The sequence below is a fragment of the Melanerpes formicivorus genome, unplaced genomic scaffold, assembly GCF_026170545.1.
Source record: "Melanerpes formicivorus ecotype bairdi unplaced genomic scaffold, bMelFor1.0.p_v2 SCAF_21, whole genome shotgun sequence".
NCBI lineage: Eukaryota > Metazoa > Chordata > Aves > Piciformes > Picidae > Melanerpes > Melanerpes formicivorus.
The window spans coordinates 9,320,689-9,334,907 of NW_027142373.1; positions in this window are offsets into that span (position 1 = coordinate 9,320,689).

The following is a 14,219-nucleotide window of genomic DNA, read 5'->3' on the forward strand; positions in this document are numbered from 1 at the left end:
AAGCATCCTCAGCCAAATCCAGCTGGGCTGGGGAAGGGTTTTCTCTCTTGTCATTGTCCCCAGCTGGTAGTTTTCCTGCCATCCACCTGCCAGCAGGGCAATTGGTGTGCACAGTTCAGATGGAGGCAGCTGGGCTTGTGTCCTCTCCTCCAAAGATGCTGAATCTCAGAGCAGGTGACCTGATGAGGAGCTCTGTGGTGGCCAGGCACACACACACGGCACACAGCACATCCATGCTGCTGTTTCCCACCTACCAGGGGCTTTTTGGAAGAGTAATTAGTTGTGGCAAAATTTCTGCCAGCTCCAGTGTGGTGTGGCTGTGCTTCCTTCACATGAGCTGTGCTAGGTGTTATTTATCCTCCACCAGACAGCAGCAAGCTGCCAAGCAGCATGTCATGGAGCTGGACTAACTTCTCAGGCCCAGACTGTGCCCAGCCCTAAGCTCCTCTCTGCTGCTGGGTGGCTCAACATTTTGAGCACGAATGAATACCTGCAGAACAGTGTCCTCAGAGCTCTTCACTGAGCTAGATGGATGTTTCTAAAGGGTAGAGGTCATGAGAATGGAGCTGGGCTCTTCTCAGTGGTAACCAGTGATGAGACAAGGGGCAACACATACAGCCTAGAACACAGGAGGTTTCACTTAAGGAGAAACTTCTTTACTTTGAGAATGCTGGAGCCCTGGGGCAGGCTACCCAGAGAAGTTATGGAGTCCCTGTCTCTGGAGACTTTCAAAACCATCCTGGATGCATGAGGTGATGTATTAGATTAGGTGATCTCCAGAGGTCCCTACCAACCCCCACCACTCTGTGAAACAAACCCCAAAGTGGGATGGCAAGTCCTCCCCAAACTGCCCAACCAGCTCACCTGCAAGGGTAGCAGCATCCTTGCCACAAGCCGCTGCAGGATGCTGACACCTTCCACTATCACAGCTGGATCTCAGAGGTGATGTTTCTTGGCCACATGCCTGCCTGTAGGACAGAACTCAACCCCAGCAGTTACTCTTCTTGTCCTCCCATAAAAACTCTGAGAAGGGCAGCTCTGCAGGCTGGCAGTGAGGCGTTTGGTGTGCCTGCAAATGCCGGGGGTGATGACCATCCTGAACCTGCTGCCTAAGCAGAGGAAGGCTGGGCAGTGCAGAGACAGGAGGTAGCTGGGGCCAGCCCTGAAGGGATCATGGCAGTCCTTTATATTCTGTCCTCAGGTAACTGCTCTCTCAAATGCCCTTGCAATACTCCAGAGCATTTCATGCTTTCCCACCCAGGAGCATCCTGTACCCTTGCAAGTCACTGCAGCGAAGAGGCAGCCAGAGGCTGAAGCTCCAGTTGCTGATATTATCCCAGGGACATTCTTCATATTGAATTCTGGGGACCAGCACTGTTCCCTTCATCCCATCACCAGCCAGGCACTAGCACCATTTGCAGAGCTCCCAGTGTGCCCAGCTGCCTCCCCCCACACCCCCCACAAGCTGCTCTACACAGCATGTGGTGAGACAGGCTTCCAGTGTGGGTGCCCCAGATGAGTTGGTGCCCTTTGCAATCTCCATGCCATTTCCATAGAGTTTGGCCAATTTGCATAACAAACAACACAGCATAAATGTCAAAACCAGCCACATCCACATCTGATGTTCACTTTAGACTCTAATTGCATCATTTTGACTTTAACTTGCTTTTGCAAATAGCTGCAGCCTGGCACGCCGGGGATGTCACCTTCCCCGATCCCCAGGGCTGTGCTCTGAGAGCTCAACATCCATCTTACTTAAGGCTGCCCAAGAGCTCCTGCCACTCTTGCAGATGCTATTAGTGGCTCTGCCTCTGCTGCCTGGCACAAATGGACCCTGAGAGGAGAGAAAAGCACCTGCTGAGTGAGGAGACAGACCGGTATGGCAGCCTGGGCAGGCAGATGGCCTCTTCTGCATGCTGAGGTAGATCCCCCACTGCAGATCTGGGGTCCTTACCTCACTTCAGATTGCACAGTTTCTTGTGAAGAGCCACCTTCTTTTTTTTTGTGAAGAGTCTCCAGCTTTGGAGCCTTTCAAACCCCACCTGGATGCAGTCCTGTGTGGCCTGCCCAAGGCAGTCCTGCTTTGGCAGGGTGGTTGGAATAGAATAGAATAGAATAGAATAGAATAGAATAGAATAGAATAGAATAGAATAGACCAGACCAGACCAGACCAGACCAGACCAGACTAGACCAGGTTGGAAAAGACCTTCAAGGTCATCGAGTCCAGCCTATCATCCAACGCCATCTAATCAGCTAAACCATGGCACCAAGCACCCCATCCAGTCTCCTCCTACACCTCCAATGATGGTGACTCCACCACCTCCCTGGGCAGCACATTCCAATGGCCAATCTTTCTGTGAAGAATTTCTTCCTAACATCCAGCCTAAACCTCCCCTGGCACAGCTTGAGACTGTGTCCTCTTGTTCTGGTGCAGGTTACCTGGGAGAAGAGACCAACCCCCACCTGGCTGCAACCTCCTTTCAGGTAGTTGTAGAGAGCAATAAAGTCACCCCTGAACCTCCTCTTCTCTGGGCTAAGCAGCCCCAGCTCCCTGAGCCTCTCTCATAGGGCTGTGCTCAAGGCCTCTCAAGATGATCTTCTGAGGTCCCCTCCAGTCCCTATTGTTCTATGATTCTGTGAGAATGGATGAGCTGAGAGTGATTTTGTAGCTGTAAGGTGAAGGGTGAGAAGAGATGGCTGCAAACCCTGGTCTCTTCCAGGCTTATTCATGGGCTCCATCCCTCCAGCTGCAATGTGGACAAACCCTATATAAGCCAAACATAAATCCTGTATCAGCCCTATATAAAGCCTTTATTAACCTTATATCAGCCCTATATAAAGCTCTATATAAAACCTATATAAAGCCTATTTAAACCCTATATAAGCCCTATATAAAGTCTATGTAAGTCCTATATAAAACTTACATAAGCTCTATATAAAGCCTATATAAAACCTATATAAAGCCTATTTAAACCCTATGGATGCCTTATGTAAGCTCTCTATAAGCCCTATTTAAGCCCTATATAAACCCTTTATAAGACCTGTATAAACCCTCATAAGCCCTTTATAAAACCTATATAAACCCTATATAACTCCTTTATAAACCCCATATAAAGCCAATCTAAATGCTGTAGAAACCCCATATAAACCCGAATTAAATCCTGCAGAAACCCCATAGAAACCCGATTTAAATCCTGCCTTAACCCTATATAAACCCCCTACTTAAACCCTGTGTAAACCCTATACAAACCCTGCCTTAGCCCACCCGCTGCTCTGGGTGGCAGCCCCACTGCCCGCATCCATCTGCTCCCACGGGGCACGCTGTGGGCTTGTATCTGAAGGCGGCAGAATTCCTTCCCCCCCCCCCCCCCCCCGCCGAAAGGATCACTTTTCCTTTACTGCTGCAAATGCAAATGAGGAGCTTGCAGGGAAGCACTTGATTCACGAGTTCATCCTTTATTTTGGCAGATAGCATCAGCTGAACGCCTGCTTATTTCTGCTTTGTGAGAACAATACAAACCACTTAAGCGCACATACAAGGCAGACTGATCGCGAAGTGCTCGTGAAGCTCTTTGATTTACCGGGGCGTCTTCATCTTTGCTGAGTATCTTGCCAGAGGCATTTGTTGTTTAGCAGTAAATTAAAGCAGAGGGGCTGTGATTTTGTTGTTTTGGTTTTGTTGTTTCCACCCCCTCTCCCCCCCCCCCCCCCCCCCCCCTTCCCCGACCCAAATTAATATCCCAGCTCTCCTTTGTGCCATATATGGCTCTAATTTACAGCGCTGAGATCAGGCCGAGGTAGAGCCGTGAGACAATCCCTTGTTAGCTCCTGGTTGCTGCTGCACAGGGGGAAATAAAGAATGGACTCGCAGGAGGGATGCTGAAAGCAGTGAAGGACAGATTGGAATTAAAACTCCACTTCTGGGGGCTCTCATGAGGTCCCCTTTGCTTCCCACTCAGTCCTCCTGCACACATCACTTAGGGATGATGTACTGAACAGTCTCACCTTGAGACCACTTGCTTTCATAGATTCCCAGGATGGTTTGGGTTGGAAAGGATCTTAAAGATCATCTAGTTTCCAACCCCGCTGCCATGGCAGGGACATCTGCCACTAGCCCAGGTTGCTCAAGACCTGAGCTAGATTGTATGGTCGTACTCTTGCAGAGGGGTTGGACTCAATGATCTCTTTGGGTCCCTTCCAACCCCTGACATCCTGTGATCCTGTCACCCCATCCACCCGGCCTTGAACACCTCCAGGGAGGGATCATCTGTGACCTCCCTGGGCAGCCTGTTCCAGTGTCTCACCACCCTCACTGGAAAGCATTTCTTTCCAATCTCCAGTCTAAATTTAGCCTCATAGAATCAATAAGGTTGGAAAAGACCTCAAAGGTCATCAAGCCCAACCTGTCACCCAACACCTCATGACTACTAAACCATGGCACCAAGTGCCACATCCAATCCCTTTTTGAATACCTCCAGGGATGGTGACTCCACCACCTCCCTGGGCAGCACATTCCAATTGCTAACAACTCTCACTGTGAAGAACTTTCTCCTCACCTCCAGCTTAAACTTGCCCTGGTGCAGTTTGAGACTGTGTCCTCTTGTTCTGGTGCTGGTTGCCTGGGAGAAGAGACCAACCCCCACCTGGCTCCAACCTCCCTTCAGGTAGTTGTAGAGAGCAATAAGGTCTCCCCTGATCCTCCTCTTCTCCAGGCTAAGCAACCCCAGCTCCCTCAGCCTCTCCTCACAGGGCTTGTGCTTGAAGCCTCTCCCCAGCCTCCTTGCCCTTCTCTGGACACGTTCAAGTGTCTCGATGTCCCTGAGCTTCAATCCATTCCCTCTCATCCTATCACAACAAGCCCTTTTTAGTTCTATGCTCAGGGTTAAATAAATACATAAAATAATGATAAGTAAATAATTCTACCTGCCATCCTCACATATGCTCTGCCCAGCTGTTGGCAGTGGAGGGCTGGCCATGGCACCCTCAGGACTGGAGTGAGTGGTAGCTATCCAGAGGTACAAGTGCCAGCAAGGACAGAGCTCTTCCCTCTGAGGCTCCAAGACTAACAGTCCATGGATGGGGGTGTTGCATTGGAGAAAAACACATCCTTCAAGCTGGCAACTGCTCCTTTGGATCTGGGCCAGCTCTCTGCTGGCAGCCTGGTGCCACGTTCAAGTGCAATAACATGGCCAGAAAGTTTTATGGGCTGTGTCGGGCTCCAGTTGACACAAAGAAGCCAATAATTTATAGCAATCTCGTGTACTACAAAGGCAAAACATGTCCTTTGGATGGAGCTCTGCAAGGCACAGGGATAAATCAGCTCCAGCAGGGAGCAAATATGAGAAAAGGAGAAAAAAAATGACCTCAAACTTTCCACTTGCCTTCTCTGGAAGGAAGAGAGCAAAGGGACACCACAGTCACCCTCCTGGTGCAGGCTGTGCTGGGGATTCCAAGCCCTGTCTGAAAGTACTGTGGCATGAACCACTGCTGCCCAGACAGCTGGCACACTGCCCCAAACATCTCCTTGCATCACTTCTGTCCATGCCCACAAGTTCTTCATGCTTTAGGAGCTCACCCAGTTGTAGCATAACCAGGGTTTGCACCCCAAAGATGTGTGCTGGGACAGGGGCTGCACCCCAGGAGCCATGTGGAGCCATCTGAGTGCACTTACCAGCCACTCCTTATGCCCACCAGCAAAGTGAGGCATCTACTAGCAAGTTCCTCATGTCTGGAGCCTCCATGGGGACAGCATTTGTGTCCTGGGCTAAGAAATCCATCTTCTGGAATAACTGCAGGAAACAGCACTACCCTACATGCTGCTGGCTAGGAATGGCATCCATGGGCACTAGGGTGCCCTCTCTAACCACCACCTCACCCACACAGCCATCTCCCTGTTGGAGCAGCACAAGCTAACCTCCCAGAGGTGTTTCACTGCACCAAGCCACTGAGTGCCCCCACACCCAGACGGGGGCTGCCCTTGCTGCCATGCTGCAGGACGTTCTGCCACAAGAAGTGGACTCCCCAGCCTGCTGATCCTGTGGCACTGGGTGAGCTGTGACACCCCCCAGCACCTTCTTTTCACCACACTCACCACGGCTCCCCAGGCAGCTGGCTGGCTGGCCTGCTGCCAAATGAGAGCCTTCAATTTCTCAGCTGAATTAAGGGAGTCATTTGTCATGTAGTGAAGCAGATGAAAAGGAGGAAAGACACATCAGGACGAGCCATCCTTTAACAATCCCACTTTGCCCCTTCTCTTCTTCTCAGCGTGGAGAATTTCCCAAGGAGAAACCGTTGCAGTATTATTTATCTTTGTTTGGGGGGAAGAAAAGCCAGCTGATTAAAAGCAAACATAAAGCAGGAGCTGTGGGTCCCAGAGGCTTCCTTGCAGGAGTTCAAAGAAAGGAAGAAATAAAAAACAAAAAGGAATGAAAGTCTGGAAGTGCTAAAGCAAGACACAAGACATGAAAGCTTTGAAGATGGTATCGGTTATGGATGAATTAAAACACACAATAATTAGTGCTGAAAGCTGCCATACCTGGAGAGATGAGGAAAATTGGTTTCTTGGTGCTCATCAGCTCCTTCCAGGGATGCTCGTGCCAGGCTGGGTTGTTAGGAAGGACTTCCTCCCCAGGAGGGTGGTGAGAGACTGGCACAGGTTGCCCGGGGAGGTGGTGGAAGCCTCATCCCTGAAGGTTTTGAAGGCCAGGCTGGATGTGGCTGTGAGCAACCTGACATCCAGGTGTCCCTGCCCATGGCAGCAGGGGGTTTGGAACTAGATGATCCTTGGGGTCCCTTCCAACCCTGACAATTCTCTGATTCTATGGTCCAGGCTCTCACGTTGCCTCCAGCAGCGTCTGAGCGTCGCAGTTGAGGCAAAGGTTATCGCTGGGAAACGCTGCCAGCTGCACTGCTCAGGACTGCTCAGGAGCGTGTCCAGAGAAGGGCCACAAGGATGATCAGAGGGCTGGAGCATCTCTCCTATGAGGACAGACTGAAGGAGTTGGGGCTGTTCAGTCTGCAGAAGAGAAGGCTCCGAGGTGACCTCATTGTGGCCTTCCAGTATCTGAAGGAGGCCTCCAGGAAGGCTGGGGAAGGACTGCTCAGGATCTCAGGTAGTGATAGGACTAGGGGGAATGGAATGAAGCTGGAGGTGGGGAGATTCAGGCTAGATGTGAGGAGGAGGTTCTTCCCCATGAGAGTGGTGAAACCCTGGAATGGGTTGTCCAGGGAGGTGGTCGAGGCCCCGTCCCTGGAGGTGTTTAAGCCCAAGCTGGATGAGGCTGTGGCCAGCCTGATCTAGTGTGGGGTGTCCCTGCCCATGGCAGGGGGGTTGGAACTAGCTGATCCTTGTGGTCCCTTCCAACCCTGAATGATACTATGATACCTCAGCCCACCCTCCAGTCCCCCGCCCTCTAGGGGACACCACTCTGTGCTCCCTCTAAGGCCTTGTGCTAAGCCCTGAGATGGCATGACCTGGAGGTGGAGATAAAGTTGGAAGAACAAAACTCCTGCAGGAGGGCTGGGAGGTACCTGAAGCTTATCTCCACTGTGCCTGCCAGTTGAAGATTATAGGCTTTTATTTTCTTCTTCCCAGAGGCAAGGAAAAGAAGAGAAATAGAGGGGGGGTGGGGGTGGAAATCATCCTGCATGCAAAACATGAGCCTCAAATAAATATCATGGCTATGTTATCCCATTAAAAAAGCATTTAGCTCCCAGCTTTGAACACCTCAGGCCTGATGATGCTGGGCTCTGACTGCAGTGAGCAATGGGAATATACAACTGCCAGCTGCTCTTGGCTTCTACCTCCTTGGCAAACCATGTCCTCTTCTTGTAATGCAGAGATTTATTTAGCAGAACCACTTGGCTTCAGACCTGCCCAGGAGATAATTTACTTGAAAATCAGCAAATTAGATTAGATACAGAATCACAGAGTGATAGGGGTTGGAAGGGACCTCTGAAGATCATCCAGTCCAACCCACCTGCTAAACCAGGGGCACCCACAGCAAGTTGGTCAGGATAGCAATACCTGGGTGGGTTTGGAATCTCTCCAGAGAAGCAGACTCCACAATCTCTCTGGGTAGCCTGCTCCAGGGCTCCAGCAGCCTCACAGCAAAGAAGTTGGTCCTCGTGTTTAGATGGAACCTCCTGGGTTCCAGTTTGTGTCTGTTGCCCTTTGTCCTGTTATTGGGCACTAGTGACAAGAGTCTGGCCCCATCCACTTGCCCCCCACCCTTTAGCTCTTGATGAGCACTGATCAGATCCCCTCTCAGGCTGCTCTTCCCCAGGCTAAACATCCTCAGGTCTCTCAGCCATTTCTTCCTAAGAGATGCTCCAGTCCACTGTAGATCAGGGGTCATGGGCACGGAGCAGGGGTCCCAGCTTTTCAAGGGCTTCACCTTCCCCTTTGCAGCCTGGTCAGGTCCTCCTTGCTCTGCTGCTCCTTCCACGAAGTAGGCAACAGGGCTTTCAAGCAGTTAATTTCTATCCTAGTTCTGCAGAAAAGGGATGGCTGGGCCATTGTGCTCTGATAGTCCTCTGAGGGCAGCGAATCGACTGAATCTCCAGCAGATGAATGGGAAGGAACCACTCTCCCATGTGTGCACACAAGCAGGGCAGTGATAAGGATGTTCAGTGGGAACTAAAAACCCAGGCAGATTCCTATCAAATAATATGTTCCTGTAGAAGAGATTCAGCAGCGTGGAGGCTGAGCTGGGCTCTGTGACACTTCCAGGGGGACGTCCAGGACAGCATAGATGGGAAACAAAAGCTGTAAAACAATGTTTGCTCTGCAGCAAAGTTAAAGGGGTTTCTCCTTCTCCTTCTCCTTTTTTTTCTTTTTCCTTTGTTTTGGTTTTGTTTTGGTTTTGTTTTTGTTGGAGGAGAGAAAATTACTGCAGGCAGCAAGGGTCAGCCCCAGCCCCAAGTGCCACTCCACATGTGGTATGTCACCCACCTCCCCCAAGAGAAATCCAACCCCTGTGGAGCTGGGCTCATCCCAGCCCCACCAACCTCAGCCTTCTCCACTCTTCACATCTGCCTCTCCTGCTGCTTCCTTTGTTTTCCTCCCCCCTCACTCCCCCTTCTTCCCTCCCATGAGAACAGACTGAGGGAGTTGGGGTTGTTCAGTCTGGTCCCTGGAACCATTCCAGACCAGGTAATTTGAGGCTCTGAGCAGCCTGCTCTAGCTGCAGATGTCCCTGCTGACTGCAGGGTAGTTGTACAGTGACCTTTGAAGGTCCTTTCCAACCCAAACCACTCTGTGATTCTCTGATTCTTTTACAGCTTTTGGCTCAATCTGAGCAGATGGAGGCTGACCCAGGCCAGTCCCCTCCTGCCAAAGCTTTTCATTCCTTTGAAGAGGAAAGATTTAAGAAACCCTCATGACTGATGCCTCCAGTAGCATGTTTCAAACCCCTTCCTTGCTCAGGCCAGCAACTGTGCTCCTGGATGCTGGAGGACCAAGGAGAAGGACACCCAAGATGAGAACCTGCAGTGGAGAGGTTTGTTGTTGCATTTTCAAAAGCCCTGGAGCAAGCCTTTTCACTCTGCACCATTTAATGATTGCACACATCCCCATCTGGAGAGCCAAGGCAGGGGCAGGGACACTGTTTGCCAGGTCCCCCTCTGGGCTGTGCAGCAAGGGGGTGGTTTTGCCCAAGGGCAGGGAATCCCACCAAGGATTGGGCCCTGCAGGAGAGACTGCACCCCACTTTTTGCCTCTTGAGCAGCCACTCCTCTGCCAGCTCTAAGTGTCCCCATTGCCACTAGATGTCAGTGAAGACTGGAGCTGGGGCTTTGGGAAGGGCTGATCCTGGCAGCAATGCTGGTGGAGCAAGTGTGGTCCTTGGGTGTGAGCATCACACCGTGCCACTGCCTGCAAGGTTTGGGGACATGTAGTGTGACCTGCTACCTCCAGGCACGGGCTTGGAGCTTCCCCCCCATCTCCTGGAAGCCTTTTGCTCTTTAGGAGAAGCAAGGGAAACCTCTGGGCCTTGCGGCCAAGGGTGTCAGGGGTCTCAATTCCCCATCCCTGGCACTAAGCAGATAGCAGGGACCTGCTCCTCAGGCTACAGTAAGTGTAAAACCAGCAAGAAAGCCACTCGGGCAGGTTCTCTGAAGGGTGAAGCAGCTTGTTAGTGTGCAAGGACGAGTGGGACAGAGGGTTTCCCATGGACTGTCCTGCAGACTGGCATGGATTGAGATGGGGGCTCAGCTGTCCCCTGAACCTGGGCTCTGCACTGTCCCCAAAGCCCTGTTACTGGCAATAATGAATCAGCTGGTTAACAGCCCCCTAAAACCACCCACCCCTTTCATGAGTCAACTGTTTATTGTCCTCCTAAAAGCATCTTCTCAATGCCTTCCTAGCTCCTTTGTGTTACCATTGTAACAAGATTTGCCCTGAGCATGAAGGGCTCCTGTGGCTTTCTCGCTGGAGATGTGCCACACCCCAGCCCCAGCCAAGCCAGGATGCCCCCAGGGTGAGCAAGGCAAAGAGCAGCCCCAACCTGCCTCCTCCAGCCAAGCTGGACCTGCATCCTCCATCTCCAGACAGGTAGTTTTCCTGCTGCCTCCCAACTGCAATGTCCACATGGGAGTAGCTGGGTTCACTTACAGCAGCAAAACCCATCAAATAAATAGCAAATGCCCTATTTTCCCAGGAAGTGAGGAACAGTGATGCTACTGAGCTGAGCAGAGCAATTTGATTTTGCTCTGATTGAATTCCCCACCAGAAAGCAGTTTCCCATCACCCACAGACAGTTATTTAGGCAGAGTTGGAAATAACTCTGCAGCATCCTCCACCAAAAGCCATCAAGACCAAGCCTTTTCCCCTACAAATAGCCCCTGGCAATTACCTTTTTCTAGTTAACAAACCCAAATAACTTCACATCTAACCCTCAAGTACCTCTACTTGTGGGCTGGAGGTTCACAGACACTAAATACTGCAGACACTAAACCCCTAATTCTCCTGCCAACCTTTCTCAATCCATATTTAGAGGCTTCTTTTGTCCTCCTGTTTCCAGCCCCAACACCCAGCTGCCACAAGCCCCAGCCCTCAGATACAGAAAGGTGCAATTTTCAGTCCTATTTCTAGCCTGACAAATGTCTTCCAAGGGCTGCAGAGGAGCAGCCCCTTCTCTGCAGGGCTCACACTCAGAAATGCACCCAAAGGTCCACACTGGTGAGAAAAACACTTCATTTCCACTACAAAAGAGTATGAGGGTTGGGGGTGGTTGGTTTGGGGTTGGGGTTGGTTGGTTGGTTGGGGCTTTTTGTTTGTGGGGTTGGAATGGAATGGAATGGAATGGAATGGAATAGAATGGAATAGAATAGAATAGAATAGAATAGAATAGAATAGAATAGAATAGAATAGAATAGAATAGAATAGAATAGAATCAATAAGGTTGGAAAAGACCTCAAAGATCATCAAGTCCAACCTGACTTGACTTGATTATCTTTGATTTTTATTCCCCTTTGGTTTGGGGTTATTTTGAAGTGGCCTATTGGCTGCAGGTGTTCTGGTAGAACAAAGATTGCCTTCCCACCTTCCAGGTGTAGATGGAGGTGAGGCTTGATGGGCTGGACTAACCTATGCAGAGCCAGGGCAGAGCAAGGTGCCAGATGTGCCAACCTTTTGGCCATGACATGAGGGTCTTGTTGCTGGTCTCTGCAGCTTTGAGCCCAGGCTGTCAGGAAAAAGCCCCCACAGAGCAGCTTTGCAATGTCCACAACAAGCCTGGAGGTGCTCCCAGGGATGCTGTGAACACTGAGTGTGATCTGCATAGTATCAACCCCACCCCACCCCGAGATGCCTTCTGGAGCCTCAAGGACCAGAGGAGGCTCCAAAGGGACACATTTGGCTGAGTCCTGGCTGACAAATTTCAGGGTTGTCCTAGAGCACCCTGGGGGGACAGAGCAGCAGCCCTACCATCACTGCCTGAGCAAGGCATGAAGCACCCCCAAAATAACTGCTTAAGCTGCAGCAGCTCCTGCAGTCCTGCTCCTGGGCTGGAGCTGTGCCTGCTAATGGGAGGGGGTGAGAAAACCCAGCCCCAGCCACCAAATCCACAGAGCCTGGGAGGCCGGGGGGGGGGGCTGCCTTCAAGTTAATTGCATGCAAGAAAACAGCCACGAGGCTTTCTGAAGCCTTCTGAAGAGAATTAAATGGGAATTAAGTTGCTCACTTCAGCTTAGTCAGTACAAATAAACCTTCAGCTGTTGGATTAGCGGTGCTGGAGCAGGAGTGGTGGCTGCTGGAATTTCTTTCCTTCTGATTCTTCCCCCCTCCCCCCCCCCCCTTTTTTATTTTTATATTCTTGTCATTCAGGGCAGCAGAGTGTCAAACCAGCCTGGCTTTTCTCCAAGAAAGCTCTGCTTTTGTGACCAGGATGCTATTGCTTTCATTTCTCAGGGAAAGAAAAGCAGCAGCAAAAAAAAAAACCCCAAACCCACCAAAACCAAACCCACCAAACTAAACCCCTCATCCCAGCTCACACTCCTGCCTCTTATCCCCACAAGAGTCCAACACAGAGCTCTCTTTTGTTTTTCTCATCTAATGCTGGACAGAGAAGTATATCTGGCACAGGAAAGAGATTCTCCCTCCACATCTCTGAGTTCAGCTCTGCACCCAGCATGAGAGATCATACTATCAGCCAGGGTTGGAAGGGACCACAAGGATCATCTAGCTCCAACCCCCCTGCCATGGGCAGGGACACCCCACCAGAGGTTGGCTGGCCAGAGCCTCATCCAGCCTGGGCTTAAATGATGAGCCCAAGCAGAGCATAAACTGCCAAGCAACCGCTGCCTGCAAACGGACCTGGAACTAATGATTAGCCTGAATTAATGAACAAATCCTCTGCCTCAGAGCATGGCCTGAGGGAGGAGCCACCCCCTGAGCACTCTGGCGTCTCTGCTGTGGCTTTGTGACCTGAAAGTGTTTGCAAACAGCCCAGCCTGACCGAGGGGTGATGCAAACAAAGTGGGCAGGAGTGTCATGAAGTCAGTGGAGGGAGCCTGTCCCTTTGCTGGGGGAATGGAATAAATGTGAGGAGCCTTCATTTCTTCAGCCAGCTGGTCGAAGCCAGCTAGTTTGTGCCTCAGTTTCTCCAACTGCAAAGTCACTTCTCTTTATAGAATCATAGAATGGTCTGGGTTGGAAGGGGACCCCCAAAGGTCACCCAGCCCAACCCCCTCTGCAGTCAGCAGGGACATCTTCAACTACACCAGGTTGCTCAGAGCCCTGTCCAGCCCCACCTTGAATATCTCCAGGGATGGAGCCTCAACCACCTCCCTGGGCAACCTGTTGCAGTGTTCCCTCACCCTCATGCTGCAGAACTTGCTCCTACCATCCAATCTAAATCTGCTCTTCTCTAATTTGAAGCCATTGCCCCTTGTCCTGTCACTGCAGGCCTTTGTAAACTCTCCATCCTTCTTGCAGGCCCCTTCAGGTACTGGAAGGCTGCTATTAGGTCTCCCCAGAGCCTTCTCTTCTCCAGGCTGCACAACCCCAGGTCCCTCAGCCTGTCTCCATAGCACAGGTACTCCAACCCCCTAACATTTTTCATGGCCCTCCTCTGGACCTGCTGGTGCCTGACAAGATACCAGCTTGCAAACCTGCAGCCAGCACTGTCTCTGCCTGTGCCTCACCAGGACCCTCCCATTCTTCTCTCTGTCTCTGCTTCTCATCCTCCCACGGCCAAGAGCCCCAAAAAGGTGGGAATGGAGGCAAGAGCTGGTTACAGCAGGGAAAAGCCCTGGAAAAGCCTCGTGTGGCAGGTAAAACCCTCTGGCACAGCCTGGGCTGGATGCTGATGCTGCCCAAATGCCCCACAGCACCTCAGGGGCTGGCAGGATGGAGCATGGCTGCTTCTCCTGGCTGCAAGGGGCTGCTGGACAGTAGGAGAGTCAAGAGCAACACTGAAACGAAGCAGAAAATGAGGGAGATGCTGAGCCTTGCTCTCTGGAAAGGTCACACATATGGCCTCTTCATACACAGATAATGATCCACACAGGTCAGCACTCCCAGACCCTGTGTCCTAATGGCCAATAAAACCATTTGCACCATTAGCACTGCACTACTCAGGCTGAGGGCAAAAGCCATCAACCAATTTTCCTCTTACAGAGCCCAGAGACAAGGGGAAGGATGAGTAATTTCAACCCCAGCATGCAGAGCGAGAGGGCTGGCAGGGGACAAGGCAGAGCAAAGAGGAGGGGCAGATCCC